Source organism: Arachis hypogaea, chromosome 19 (assembly GCF_003086295.3).
Source record: "Arachis hypogaea cultivar Tifrunner chromosome 19, arahy.Tifrunner.gnm2.J5K5, whole genome shotgun sequence".
NCBI lineage: Eukaryota > Viridiplantae > Streptophyta > Magnoliopsida > Fabales > Fabaceae > Arachis > Arachis hypogaea.
In genome coordinates, this window is record NC_092054.1 from 97391615 (window position 1) to 97405333 (window position 13719).

At 39.9% G+C, this 13719-nt stretch overlaps 1 non-coding gene across 1 annotated transcript; it reads right to left on the bottom strand.

Annotated features, from left to right (window-relative positions):
- Window positions 1-65: 65 nt before the first annotated feature.
- Window positions 66-173, bottom strand: LOC112780805 (small nucleolar RNA R71). Its single transcript, XR_003191619.1, has one exon. It is a non-coding gene; the product is annotated as a small nucleolar RNA R71 (small nucleolar RNA).
- Between the last annotated feature and the right edge of the window lie 13546 nt (window positions 174-13719).

Consider the following 13719-nt stretch of genomic DNA (forward strand, 5'->3'; position numbering starts at 1 on the left):
TGAACTCTTGGGATAAGCTGGTCACGGCTTTCTTAGCCAAGTACTTTCCTCCTCAAAAGCTGAGCAAGCTTAGAGCTGATGTTCAAACCTTCAGACAGAAAGAAGGTGAATCCCTCTATGAAGCTTGGGAAAGATACAAACAGTTGATCAAAAAGTGTCCTTCTGACATGCTTTCAGAATGGACCATCCTGGATATATTCTATGATGGTTTATCTGAGCTATCAAAGATGTCACTGGACACTTCTGCAGGTGGATCCATTCACCTAAAGAAAACGCCTGCAGAAGCTCAAGAACTCATTGACATGGTTGCTAATAACCAGTTCATGTACACTTCTGAAAGGAATCCTGTGAGTAATGGGATGCCTACGAAGAAGGGAGTTCTTGAAGTTGATACTCTGAATGCCATATTGGCTCAGAATAAAATATTGACTCAGCAAGTCAATATGATTTCTCAGAGTCTGAATGGAATGCAAGCTGCATCCAACAGTACTCAAGAGGCTTCTCCTAAAGAAGAAGCTTATGATCCTGAGAACCCTGCAATAGCAGAGGTGAACTACTTACGTGAACCTTATGGAAACACCTATAACTCATCATGGAGAAATCATCCAAATTTCTCATGGAAGGATCAAAAGCCTCAACAAGGCTTTAACAATGGTGGAAGAAACAGGTTTAACAACAGCAAGCCTTTTCCATCATCAACTCAGCAACAGACAGAGAACTCTGAACAAAATGCTTCTAATTTAGCAAATCTAGTCTCTGATCTATCTAAAGCCACTGTAAGTTTCATGAATGAAACAAGGTCTTCCATTAGAAATCTGGAAGCACAAGTGGGCCAGCTGAGTAAAAGGATCACTGAAATCCCTCCTAGTACTCTCCCAAGCAATACAGAAGAGAATCCAAAAGGAGAGTGCAAGGCCATTGACATAAGCGCCATGGCCAAACCTGTGAGGAGAGGAGAGGACGTGAATCCCAAGGAGGAAGACCTCCTGGGACGTCCAGTGGTCAATAAGGAGCTTCCCTCTGAGGAACCAAAGGACTCTGGGGCCCATCTAGAGACCATAGAGATCCCATTGAACCTCTTTATGCCCTTCATGAGCTCTGATGAGTATTCCTCTTCTGAAGAGAATGAGGATGTTACTGAAGAGCAAACTGCCAAGTTTCATGGTGCAATCATGAAGCTGAATGCCAAATTATTTGGCATTGATACTTGGGAAGTTGAACCTCCCTTGTTCATCAATGAACTAAGTGATCTGGATCAACTGACATTGCCTCAGAAGAAACAGGATCCTGGAAAGTTCATAATACCCTGTACCATAGGCACCATGATCTTTAAGGCTCTGTGTGACCTTGGTTCAGGAATAAACCTCATGCCCCTCTCTGTAATAGAGAAACTGGGAATCTATGGGGTGCAAGCTGCTAAAATCTCATTAGAGATGGCAGACAGCTCAAGAAAACAGGCTTATGGACAAGTAGAGGACGTGTTAGTAAAGGTTGAAGGCCTTTACATCCCTGCTGATTTCATAGTCCTGGATACTGGAAAGGAAGAGGATGAATCTATCATCCTAGGAAGACCTTTCCTGGCCACAGCAAGAGCTGTGATTGATGTTGACAGAGGTGAAATATTCCTTCAATGGAATGAGAACTCCCTTGTGTTTAAAACTCAAGGATCTCCCTCTGCAACCATGGAGAGGAAGCAGAAAAAGCTTCTCTCCAAGCAGAGTCAACCAGAGCCCCCACAGTCAAACTCTAAGTTTGGTGTTGGGAGGCCACAACCAAACTCTAAGTTTGGTGTTGAACTCCCATATCCAAACTCTAAGTTTGGTGTTGGATAGTCTCAACAAAGCTCTGCACATCTGTGAGGCTCCATGAGAGCCCACTGTCAAGCTATTGACATTAAAGAAGCGCTTGTTGGGAGGCAACCCAATGTTTATTTATCTAACTATATTTTTCTTAGTTATGTGTCTTTATAGGTTCATGATCATGAGGAGTCACAAAATAAATATAAAAATTGAAAACAGAAGAAAAATCACACCCTGGAGGAGCATCTGTCTGGCGTTCAAACGCCAGAACAGAGGATAGTTCTGGCGCTGAACGCCCAGAATGGGAGCATCCTGGCGCTGAACGCCCAGAACAAGCATGGTTCTGGCGTTCAACGCCAGAAATGGCAGCAAAGGGGCGTTTAACGCCCAAAATGGGCACCAACCTGGCGCTGAACGCCCAGAGTTGTGTGCAAGGGCATTTTACAAGCCTAAATTGGTGCAGGGATGTAAATGTCTTGACACCTCAGGATCTGTGGACCCCACAGGATCCCTACCTACCTCATCATCTCTCTTTCCATTCATGATCATCCCTTCTTTTTTTCCATTTACCACTCACATCCATACACCCACTACCTTAAAAAATTCAACATCTCTCTCCCACCCAATCCCACCCATATGGCCGAATACACACTCCCATCCATCTCCTCCATATCTTCTTCTTATTCTTCTATTCTTTCTTCTTTTGCTCGAGGGCGAGCAACATTCTAAGTTTGGTGTGGTAAAAGCATAGCTTTTTTTGTTTTTTCCATAACTATTGATGGCACCTAAGGCCAGAGAAACCTCTAGAAAGAGGAAAGGGAAGACAAAAGCTTCCATCAAGGGTCTATAGCTCAGTGGTAGAACATTTGACTGCAAATCAAGAGATCCCTGAGATACCTCAAGGGATACATTTTCTTCCACACAATTATTGGAAGCAACTAAGGGTGGAACATCAAGAGCACTCCATCATCCTTCATGAAATTTGAGAAGATCTAAAAGCACTGAAGGAGGAGCAACAAAGGCAAGGAAGAGACATAGAAGAGCTCAAGGACATCATTGATTCCTCAAGAAGGAAATGCCACCATCACTAAGGTGGATTCATTCCTTGTTCTTAATTCTTCTGCTTTTCGTTTTCTATGTTATGTGCTTATCTATGTTTGTGTCTTCATTACATGATCATTAGTAGTTAGTAACTTTGTCTTAAAGTTATAAATGTCCTATGAATCCATCACCTCTCTTAAATGAAAAATGTTTTAATTCAAAAGAACAAGAAGTACATGAGTTTCGAATTTATCCTTGAACTTAGTTTAATTATATTGATGTGGTGACAATGCTTCTTGTTTTCTGAATGTATGCTTGAACAGTGCATATGTCTTTTGAAGTTGTTGTTTAAGAATGTTAAATATGTTGGCTCTTGAAAGAATGATGACTAGGAGACATGTTATTTGATAATCTGAGAAATCATAAAAATGATTCTTGAAGCAAGAAAAAGCAGCAAAGAACAAAGCTTGCAGAAAAAAAAATAGGCGAAAAAAAAATAGAAAGAAAAAGAAAAAGCAAGCAGAAAAAGCCAAAAGCTCTTAAAACCAAGAGGCAAGAGCAAAAATCCAATAACCCTTAAAACCAAAAGGCAAGGGCAAATAAAAAGGATCCCAAGGCTTTGAGCATCAGTGGATAGGAGGGCCTAAAGGAATAAAATCCTGGTCTAAGCGGCTAAACCAAGTTGTCCCTAACCATGTGCTTGTGGCGTGTAGGTGTCAAGTGAAAACTTGAGACTGAGCGGTTAAAGTCAAGGTCCAAAGCAAAAAAAAAAAGAGTGTGCTTAAGAACCCTGGACACCTCTAATTGGGGACTTTAGCAAAGCTGAGTCACAATCTGAAAAGGTTCAACCAATTATGTGTCTGTGGCATTTATGTATCCAGTGGTAATACTGGAAAACAAAGTGCTTAGGGCCATGGCCAAGACTCATAAAGAAGCTGTGTTCAAGAATCATCATACTGAACTAGGAGAGTCAATAACACTATTCGAAATCTGAAGTTCCTATAGATGCCAATCATTCTGAACCTCAATGGATAAAGTGAGATGCCAAAACTATTCAAGAGGCAAAAAGCTATAAGTCCCGCTCATATGATTGGAGCTATGTTTCATTGATAGTTTGGAATTTATAGTATATTCTATTCTTTTTATCCTACTTGATTTTCAGTTGCTTGGGGACAAGCAACAATTTAAGTTTGGTGTTGTGATGAGCGGATAATTTATACGCTTTTTGACATTGTTTTTAGTATGTTTTTAGTAGGATCTAGTTACTTTTAGGGATGTTTTCATTGGTTTTTATGTTAAATTCACATTTCTGGACTTTACTATGAGTTTGTGTGTTTTTCTGTGATTTCAGGTATTTTCTGGCTGAAATTGAGGGACTTGAGCAAAAATCAGATTCAGAGGTTGAAAAAGGACTGCTGATGCTGTTGGATTCTGACCTCCCTGCACTCAAAGTGGATTTTCTGGAGCTACAGAACTCGAAATGGTGCACGTCCAATTGCGTTGGAAAGTAGACATCCAGGGCTTTCCAGCAATATATAATAATCCATACTTTGGCCAAGAATAGACGACGTAAACTGGCGTTCAACGCCAGCTTTCTACCCAAATCTGGCGTCCAGCGCCAGAAAAGGAGCCAAAACCAGAGTTGAACGCCCAAACTGGCACAGAAGCTGGCGTTCAACTCCAAGGAGGACCTCTACACGTGTAACAATCAAAGCCCAGCCCAAGCACACACCAAGTGGGCCCCGGAAGTGGATTTATACATCAAATACTTACTCATGTAAACCCTAGTAGCTAGTTTATTATAAATAGGACCTCTTACTATTGTATTAGGCATCTTTGGATTACCTTATGATCCTTTGATCACGTTTTAGGGGGCTGGCCATCTCGGCCATCTCAACAAAGCTCTGCACATCTGTGAGGCTCCATGAGAGCCCACTGTCAAGCTATTGACAGTCTCAACAAAGCTCTGCACATCTATGAGGCTCCATGAGAGCCCACTGTCAAGCTATTGACATTAAAGAAGCGCTTGTTGGGAGGCAACCCAATGTTTATTTATCTAACTATATTTTTCTTAGTTATGTGTCTTTATAGGTTCATGATCATGAGGAGTCACAAAATAAATATAAAAATTGAAAACGGAATCAAAAACAGCAGAAGAAAAATCACACCCTGGAGGAGCATCTGTCTGGCGTTCAAACGCCAGAACAGAGCATAGTTCTGGCGCTGAACGCCCAGAATGGGAGCATCCTGGCGCTGAACGCCCAGAACAAGCATGGCTCTGGCGTTCAACGCCAGAAATGGCAGCAAAGGGGCGTTGAACGCCCAAAATGGGCACCAACCTGGCGCTGAACGCCCAGAGTTGTGTGCAAGGGCATTTTACATGCCTAAATTGGTGCAGGAATGTAAATGCCTTGACACCTCAGGATCTGTGGACCCCACAGGATCATCTCAGGATCTGTGGACCCCACAGGATCCCCACCTACCTCATCATCTCTCTTTCCATTCATGATCATCCCTTCTTTTTTCCATTTACCACTCACATCCATACACCCACTACCTTCAAAAATTCAACATCTCTTTCCCACCCAATCCCACCCATAGGGCCGAATACACACTCCCATCCATCTCCTCCATATCTTCTTCTTATTCTTCTATTCTTTCTTCTTTTGCTCGAGGGCGAGCAACATTCTAAGTTTGGTGCGGTAAAAGCATAGCTTTTTTGTTTTTTTCCATAACCATTGATGGCACCTAAGGCCAGAGAAACCTCTAGAAAGAGGAAAGGGAAGACAAAAGCTTCCATCAAGGGTCTATAGCTCAGTGGTAGAACATTTGACTGCAAATCAAGAGATCCCTGAGACACCTCAAGGGATACATTTTCTTCCACACAATTATTGGAAGCAACTAAGGGTGGAACATCAAGAGCACTCCATCATCCTTCATGAAATCAGAGAAGATCTAAAAGCACTGAAGGAGGAGCAACAAAGGCAAGGAAGAGACATAGAAGAGCTCAAGGACATCATTGATTCCTCAAGAAGGAAATGCCACCATCACTAAGGTGGATTCATTCCTTGTTCTTAATTCTTCTGCTTTTCGTTTTCTATGTTATGTGCTTATCTATGTTTGTGTCTTCATTACATGATCATTAGTAGTTAGTAACTTTGTCTTAAAGTTATAAATGTCCTATGAATCCATCACCTCTCTTAAATGAAAAATGTTTTAATTCAAAAGAACAAGAAGTACATGAGTTTCGAATTTATCCTTGAACTTAGTTTACTTATATTGATGTGGTGACAATGCTTCTTGTTTTCTGAATGTATGCTTGAACAGTGTATATGTCTTTTGAAGTTGTTGTTTAAGAATGTTAAATATGTTGGCTCTTGAAAGAATGATGACTAGGAGACATGTTATTTGATAATCTGAAAAATCATAAAAATGATTCTTGAAGCAAGAAAAAACAGCAAAGAACAAAGCTTGCAGAAAAAAAAAAATAGGCGAAAAAAATAGAAAGAAAAAGAAAAAGCAAGCAGAAAAAGCCAAAGCTCTTAAAACCAAGAGGTAAGAGCAAAAAGCCAATAACCCTTAAAACCAAAAGGCAAGGGCAATTAAAAAGGATCCCAAGGCTTTGAGCATCAGTAGATAGGAGGGCCTAAAGGAATAAAATCCTGGTCTAAGCGGCTAAACCAAGCTGTCCCTAACCATGTGCTTGTGGCGTGTAGGTGTCAAGTGAAAACTTGAGACTGAGCGGTTAAAGTCAAGGTCCAAAGCAAAAAAAAAAAAAAAAAAAGAGTGTGCTTAAGAACCCTGGACACCTCTAATTGGGGACTTTAGCAAAGCTGAGTCACAATCTGAAAAGGTTCACCCAATTATGCGTCAATGGCATTTATGTATCCGGTGGTAATACTGGAAAACAAAATGCTTAGGGCCACGGCCAAGACTCATAAAGAAGCTGTGTTCAAGGATCATCATACTGAACTAAGAGAGTCAATAACACTATTCGAAATCTGAAGTTCCTATAGATGCCAATCATTCTGAACCTCAATGGATAAAGTGAGATGCCAAAACTATTCAAGAGGCAAAAAGCTATAAGTCCCGCTCATATGATTGAAGCTCTGTTTCATTGATAGTTTGGAATTTATAGTATATTCTATTCTTTTTATCCTATTTTGATTTTCAGTTGCTTGGGGACAAGCAACAATTTAAGTTTGGTGTTGTGATGAGCGGATAATTTATACGCTTTTTGACATTGTTTTTAGTATGTTTTTAGTAGGATCTAGTTACTTTTAGGGATGTTTTTAATAGATTTTGTGTTAAATTCACATTTCTGGACTTTACTATGAGTTTGTGTGTTTTTCTGTGATTTCAGGTATTTTCTGGCTGAAATTGAGGGACTTGAGCAGAAATCAGATTCAGAGGTTGAAAAAGGACTGCTGATGCTGTTGGATTCTGACCTCCCTGCACTCAAAGTGGAGTTTCTGGAGCTACAGACCTTGAAATGGCGCGCTTCCAATTGCGTTGGAAAGTAGACATCCAGGGCTTTCCAGCAATATATAATAGTCCATACTTTGGCCAAGAATTGACGATGTAAACTGGCGTTCAACGCCAGCTTTCTACCCAAATCTGGCGTCCAGCGCCAGAAAAGGATCCAAAACCAGAGTTGAACGCCCAAACTGGCACAAAAACTGGCGTTCAACTCCACAATTGGCCTCTGCATGTGCAACACTTAAGCTCAGCCCAAACACACACCAAGTGGGCCCCGGAAGTGGATTTATACATCAAATACTTACTCATGTAAACCCTAGTAGCTAGTTTATTATAAATAGGACCTCTTACTATTGTATTAGGCATCTTTGGATTACCTTATGATCCTTTGATCACGTTTTAGGGGGCTGGCCATCTCGGCCATGCCTGGACCTTCACTTATGTATTTTCATACGGTAGAGTTTCTACACTCCATAGATTAAGGTGTGGAGCTCTGCTGTCCCTCAAAGATTAATGCAAAGTAATACTGTTTTCTATTCAATTCTTCTTATTTCACTTCTAAGATATCCATTCGCACCCAAGAACGTGATGAAGGTGATGATTATGTGTGACGCTCATCATCCTTCTCCCTTATGAACGCGTGTCTGACAAACACTTCTGTTCTACATGAAATAAGCTAGAATGAGTATCTCTTAGATCTCCTAACCAGAATCTTCGTGGCGTAAGCTAGAATGATGGCAGCATTCAAGAGAATCCGGAAGGTCTAAACCTTGTCTGTGGTATTCCGAGTAGGATTCAATGATTGAATGACTGTGACGAGCTTCTAACTCGCGATTGCAGGGCGTTAGTGACAGACGCAAAAGGATAGTAAATCCTATTCCAGCATGATCGAGAACCGACAGATGAATAGCCGTGCCGTGACAGGGTGCGTGAGCATATTATTCACTGAGAGGATAAGATGAAGCCATTGACAAGGGTGATGCCTCCAGACGATTAGCCGTGCCGTGACAGGGCATTGGATCATTTTCCCGTGAGATGACCGAAAGTAGCCATTGACAGTGGTGATGTATCACATAAAGCCAGCCATGGAAAGGAGTAAGACTGATTGGATGAAGATAGCAGGAAAGCAGAGGTTCAGAGGAACGAAAAGCATCTCCATTCGCTTATCTGAAATTCCTACCAATGAATTACATAAGTATCTCTATCCCTATTTTATTATATAATATTCGAAAACACCATTATCACTTTATAGCTGCCTGACTGAGATTTACAAGGTGACCATAGCTTGCTTCATACCAACAATCTCCGTGGGATTCGACCCTTACTCACGTAAGGTATTACTTGGACGACCCAGTGCACTTGCTGGTTAGTGGTACGAGTTGTGAAAAGTGTGATTCACAATTTGTGCACCAGTTAGCTTAAGATAGAAATTGTGTATTGTTTAAGAGTGGAGAACATTATGGGAACATGGATTATAGAAACAAAGGTAGAAAGTTAAAAAGAATAAAGACATTTCAAAATAAAAGTTTTGGGAAACATGCTCATGTGAAATCAAAACAATCAAATTACCATGTGCATAAAAAAATTATTTAAATAAAGGGGATACAAAAAATTCCCCAATTGCAAATAAAAGGAATAAATGCACATGGGACAAAAGTTAAAGTTAATATATGAGCTTGCAATACAAAGTGAGAAAATTTGGGTAAATAGGTAAAGAAACCTTTGAATTACAAAATATGTATGTTAGGTGAGATCTTAGACTAATCAAGGATTCACTTATTAGCTCACTTAGCCTTATACATATACCCTTACCTTTACCTTGGCCCATTACAACCTTAAATAAAGACCTCATGATTTTTGTATGTCTGTATTCTGTAATTGTTGATTGGTTAGATGAAGAACAAAGTTACAGAAAGTAAGGATAAAAAGAAGAATAGAGTGATTAACCCAATAAACACTGAGTGACTAGAGAGTAAACACAAAATCCAGTGAGGGTTCAATAGCTCATCAACATATATCTCTGCTTAAATTGTTAATTGTCTTGCAAGTTTGTACAATATTTTTCTTTCCCATCTCAATTGTAAAATTGCTTTAACATTATCTAAGGTTTGGCTATGCATATATGATTCCTTGAGAATGTGAATTAATTCAACTACATGTAAGTCTTATATACAAGTGAATGACAATTAGAATTGCATGATTCATTTAGGTAGTTGCATTTAGAGTAGATTGCATTGCATGAGATTCCACCACTTTAACTTTAACCTTACTCTTTATCTTGGATTTAGCATGAGGACATGCTATTGTTTAAGTGTGGGGAGGTTGATAAACCCATATTTTATGATATATTTTGTGCCTAATTTAAGTGATTTATTCAATCCTTCACTCACTTATTCATGTTAATTGCATGGTTTTACTTTCCCTTCCTTATTTTGTGATATATGTGAAATACATGTTTCCTATACTTTAAAAATAATTATTTTAATTACTCTTTATTACCATTTGATGCCGTGATTTGTGTGTTAAGTAGTTTCAGATATTCTAAAGGTAGGAATGACTCAAAGGATGGAAAGGAAACATACAAAAATGGAAGGAAAGCACAAAATGGAGTTTTTGAAGAAACTGGCAGCGACGTGAACGCGTGGGCGACGTGGCCGCATGCTTGGCGCGAAAAGACAGTGACGCAAACACATGACCGACACGATCATGCGCCATGAGCAAAACGCAGATGACGCGGATGCATGACCGAAGCGGACGCGTGATAAGGAAAACTCCAGATGACGCGACCGCGTGACCCACGCGGACGCGTGACAGAGGCCACGCACCAGAAATTACAGAAAACGCTCCCAGTGATTTCTGAAGTCCTTTTTGGCCCAAATCCAAGTCCAGAAGGCACAGATCAGAGGTTATGAAGTGGGGGAATGCATCCATTCAAGGGGAGTCTCCAATTATTCACTTTTGATGATTTAGATGTAGTTTTTAGAGAGAGGTTCTCTCCTCTCTCTCTTAGCATTAGGATTTAGGATTTTTCTTACTTTCATGATTGTCCCATTTTATCAGGTTCAACTTTCCTTTTTAATATATTCTCAATTTAATTTATGAACTTTTCTATGTTACAGATAATTCTCTTAATTAATGTTATTTGAGGTATTTCAGTTTATGATTGCTCTCTTTTATTTATGTTACTGTTGCTTCCAATCTGAAGACATTTTTATTCCAGTAGATTTAGTTTTTCCCTTTTGGCCTTGGTTATGAAATCAGTAACTCAGGAGTTATCAAACTCAACGTGATTAATAATTTTTATCTTTGCTAATTGAATTGAACTTCAATAATTCCAGTCCTTTCTTAGGAATTGACTAGAACCTGAAGATCAGACTAATCAATCCACTTGACCTTCCCTTGCTTTAGTAAAGGCTAACTAAGTGGGATTAAGACTCAATTCTCATCACCATTGATAAGGATAATTAGGATAGGACTTCCAATTTCTCATACCTTACCAAAAGTTTATTTTACAGTCATTTACTTATTTTAATTGCAATTTAAATTACTTGCTCCCTATTTTTAAAACCCCAATTTACAATTTTCATAACCAATAATAAGAACATACTTCCCTGCAGTTCCTTGAGAAGACGACCCGAGATTTAAATACTTCGGTTATCAATTTATTTAGGGGTTTGTTACTTGTGACAACCAAAACGTTTGTACGAAGGGATTTCTGTCGGTTTAGAAACTATATCTACAACGCGACTATTTTTATAAAATTCTTTACCAGCAAAAAATCCTAACGTCAGTAACTCTCAAGTAATAACTTCTCAAGTGAATGGGACTTACCAAGCTAAATATCCCAACACGAAGAAGTACTTAGAAGAAACCCTTGAACAATTAGCTCAATTCCAGATGCCGAGGTCCAACACATAGCTCAGGAGTCGAAGATCCAAGCTGATGCCCTCTCCAAATTATCCAGTACCAAGCCATGGGGAAACAATAAAAGCTTGATCCAGGAACTCCACGCACCATCAAAGGCCAAGGAAGTTGATACGTCGGACACATTGGCTATCTCTAATCTAAACTTAGGTTGGATGACCCCTATTATCGAATATCTCAAATTCAAAATCATTCATAAAGAAGAAAGGGAAGCAAGGAGGCTCATAAGGAAAGTACAAAACTACACCTTGGTTTACAACATGTTATATAGAAGAGGAGTATTTACACCTTAATTAAAGTGTGTCCCGACCTCCAAGACTAATGAAGTCTTAGAGAAAGTCCGTTGTGGTATATGCAGAAACCACCTAGGAACACCGCCACTAGTTAAGAAAGTGATCCGAGCTGGCTTCTTTTGGTTGACCTTACAAAAGGAAGTAGCCGGCTTCGTCAAAAAATTTCCATCTTGAAAAAAGCATGATAACTTCTATGCGGCACCTCAACAAGAGCTCATTAGCGTCACCTCATCTTGGCCATTTACAAAATGGGGCTTAGACCTCCTCGGACCATTCCCACAAGCTCCTGGGTAGGTAAAATACCTCATAGTGGGATAGATTATTTCATTAAGTGGATTGAGGCAGAACCTCTGGCAACCATTACAGCTCAAAGAAGTCAGAAATTTCTCTACAAGAACATCATCACCTGGTTTGGAATTCCACACTCCATCACCACAGACAATAGAACTCAATTTACCGACTCAACATTCAGAAGTTTGGTGGCAAGCCTCAAAATTAAACACCAGTTCATGTAGGTAGAGCACCCTCAAGCCAATGGATAAGCAGAAGCTCCAAATAAAGTCATATTAGCTGGAATAAAGCACCGACTACAAGACTCAAAGGGAGCATGGGCCAAAGACCTTCCTCAAGTCTTGTGGGCATATCGGACCCCCCCCACCCCACTCAACAACTGTAAATCTCCTTTTTGACTTGCTTATGGCATAGAAGCCATGATCCCTATAGAAGTCAATGAAGAATCTCCAAGGGTTAGATTCTACGACGAAGTAGGAAACGTCCAAGCTCAAAAGGAAAAACTCTACATTCTACCAGAAGTCCAAGAACAAGCCTAGATAAAGCAGGAGGCATTGAAGCAAAGGGTATCCATGAGATACAACAAGAAAGTCATAAGAAGAAGCTTCACCACAAACAACCCTTAATCCGAAATGACATCGAAACGCAAAGGTCGGGTGAAGGGAAGCTAGCCGCGAACTAGAAGGGTTACTTCAAAGTGTCCGACCTCCAAGGAAAGGAACTCCCAAGGTCATGGCACCTATGCAACTTGAAAAAGAAATACAGCTAGAAAGCGCACCTTGCTCCCTAGTGTACTCTTTTTCCCGACTTTATGGTTTTTTTCTGAGAAGGGTTTTCTTGAAGAGGATTTTAACGAGGCATCATAATAAGGACTAAGGGTTAGTAAAAGGGAAAACCTTTTAGTAGCAAGAAAGCTTATGTAAATAATTTTCTCATTAATGAAAGTTTATTTTTTCATTAATTATTCCATTAACACGCACTAATTTAAGCTCGAAAAACCGCAAAAATCATTGCCCGACCTAGATGGTCGGCAAGATGAAGCGACGAGGTCCAAATTACTGTAAGAAGTTATACAAGCAGATCGTGGCCCGACCTCTTTAAAAGAATTAAAGTTTAGCAAAAGAGGTAAGCCTAAAATGAATTGCAAAAGTAACTTGATAAAATCAACTACTTAAAGTCGATGCACAATTAATTTTCCAACTAAGAGAAACACATAGTCTTGACCTTACAAAGGAAAGGTTCAACATAGTGGCCAACCTACATTGGCCGACATCTTCAACGACTAAAAAATTTGGTCTCGAGGAATAACTCGACCGAATTAGCATCAAAGAAAAGTCATTAAGTGGCTCATCAAAAATTTCTACTAAGTTACGAAGCTACAATAATTGGGTCATCCCAAGAAAAAATTGATAAGGCGAAAACTCATTAATAAAAACTACCACAATTAAAGTTGTGGAAAAAGTTTTTAAGTAAACTATGAAGGAAAATATAAAGTGTTCAAACTACGACTATTATAAAGTAAATTATTCATAAAAGACTCACAAGTTGGGCCATCAAAGATTACAAAAGGAAATCCAGAGGGAGGTGTCTGTTGATCGGAGGTCATATTGGAGATGTCTTCAGGTTGAGCTTCGGAGGTCGGGTGAGTCCCAGGCTGAGAAGAAAGGGGCTCATCATCCAACCGAGTCGGGAATCTTTGCGAAGCTCCCTTAACGCGGGTGTCCGAGGTCGTCGGATCTCCCATAGGGACATTTTCCTCATCATCGGGAGGAGGAACAATCTTCCCATCAACCACGATTATGTCGGGATTGATGAGGGAGACTCGAGAGCAACAACTTTGAATTGGGCTTTTAAGTTTTTGACCAACTCGTCCATCCCTTGGAAGATCATTT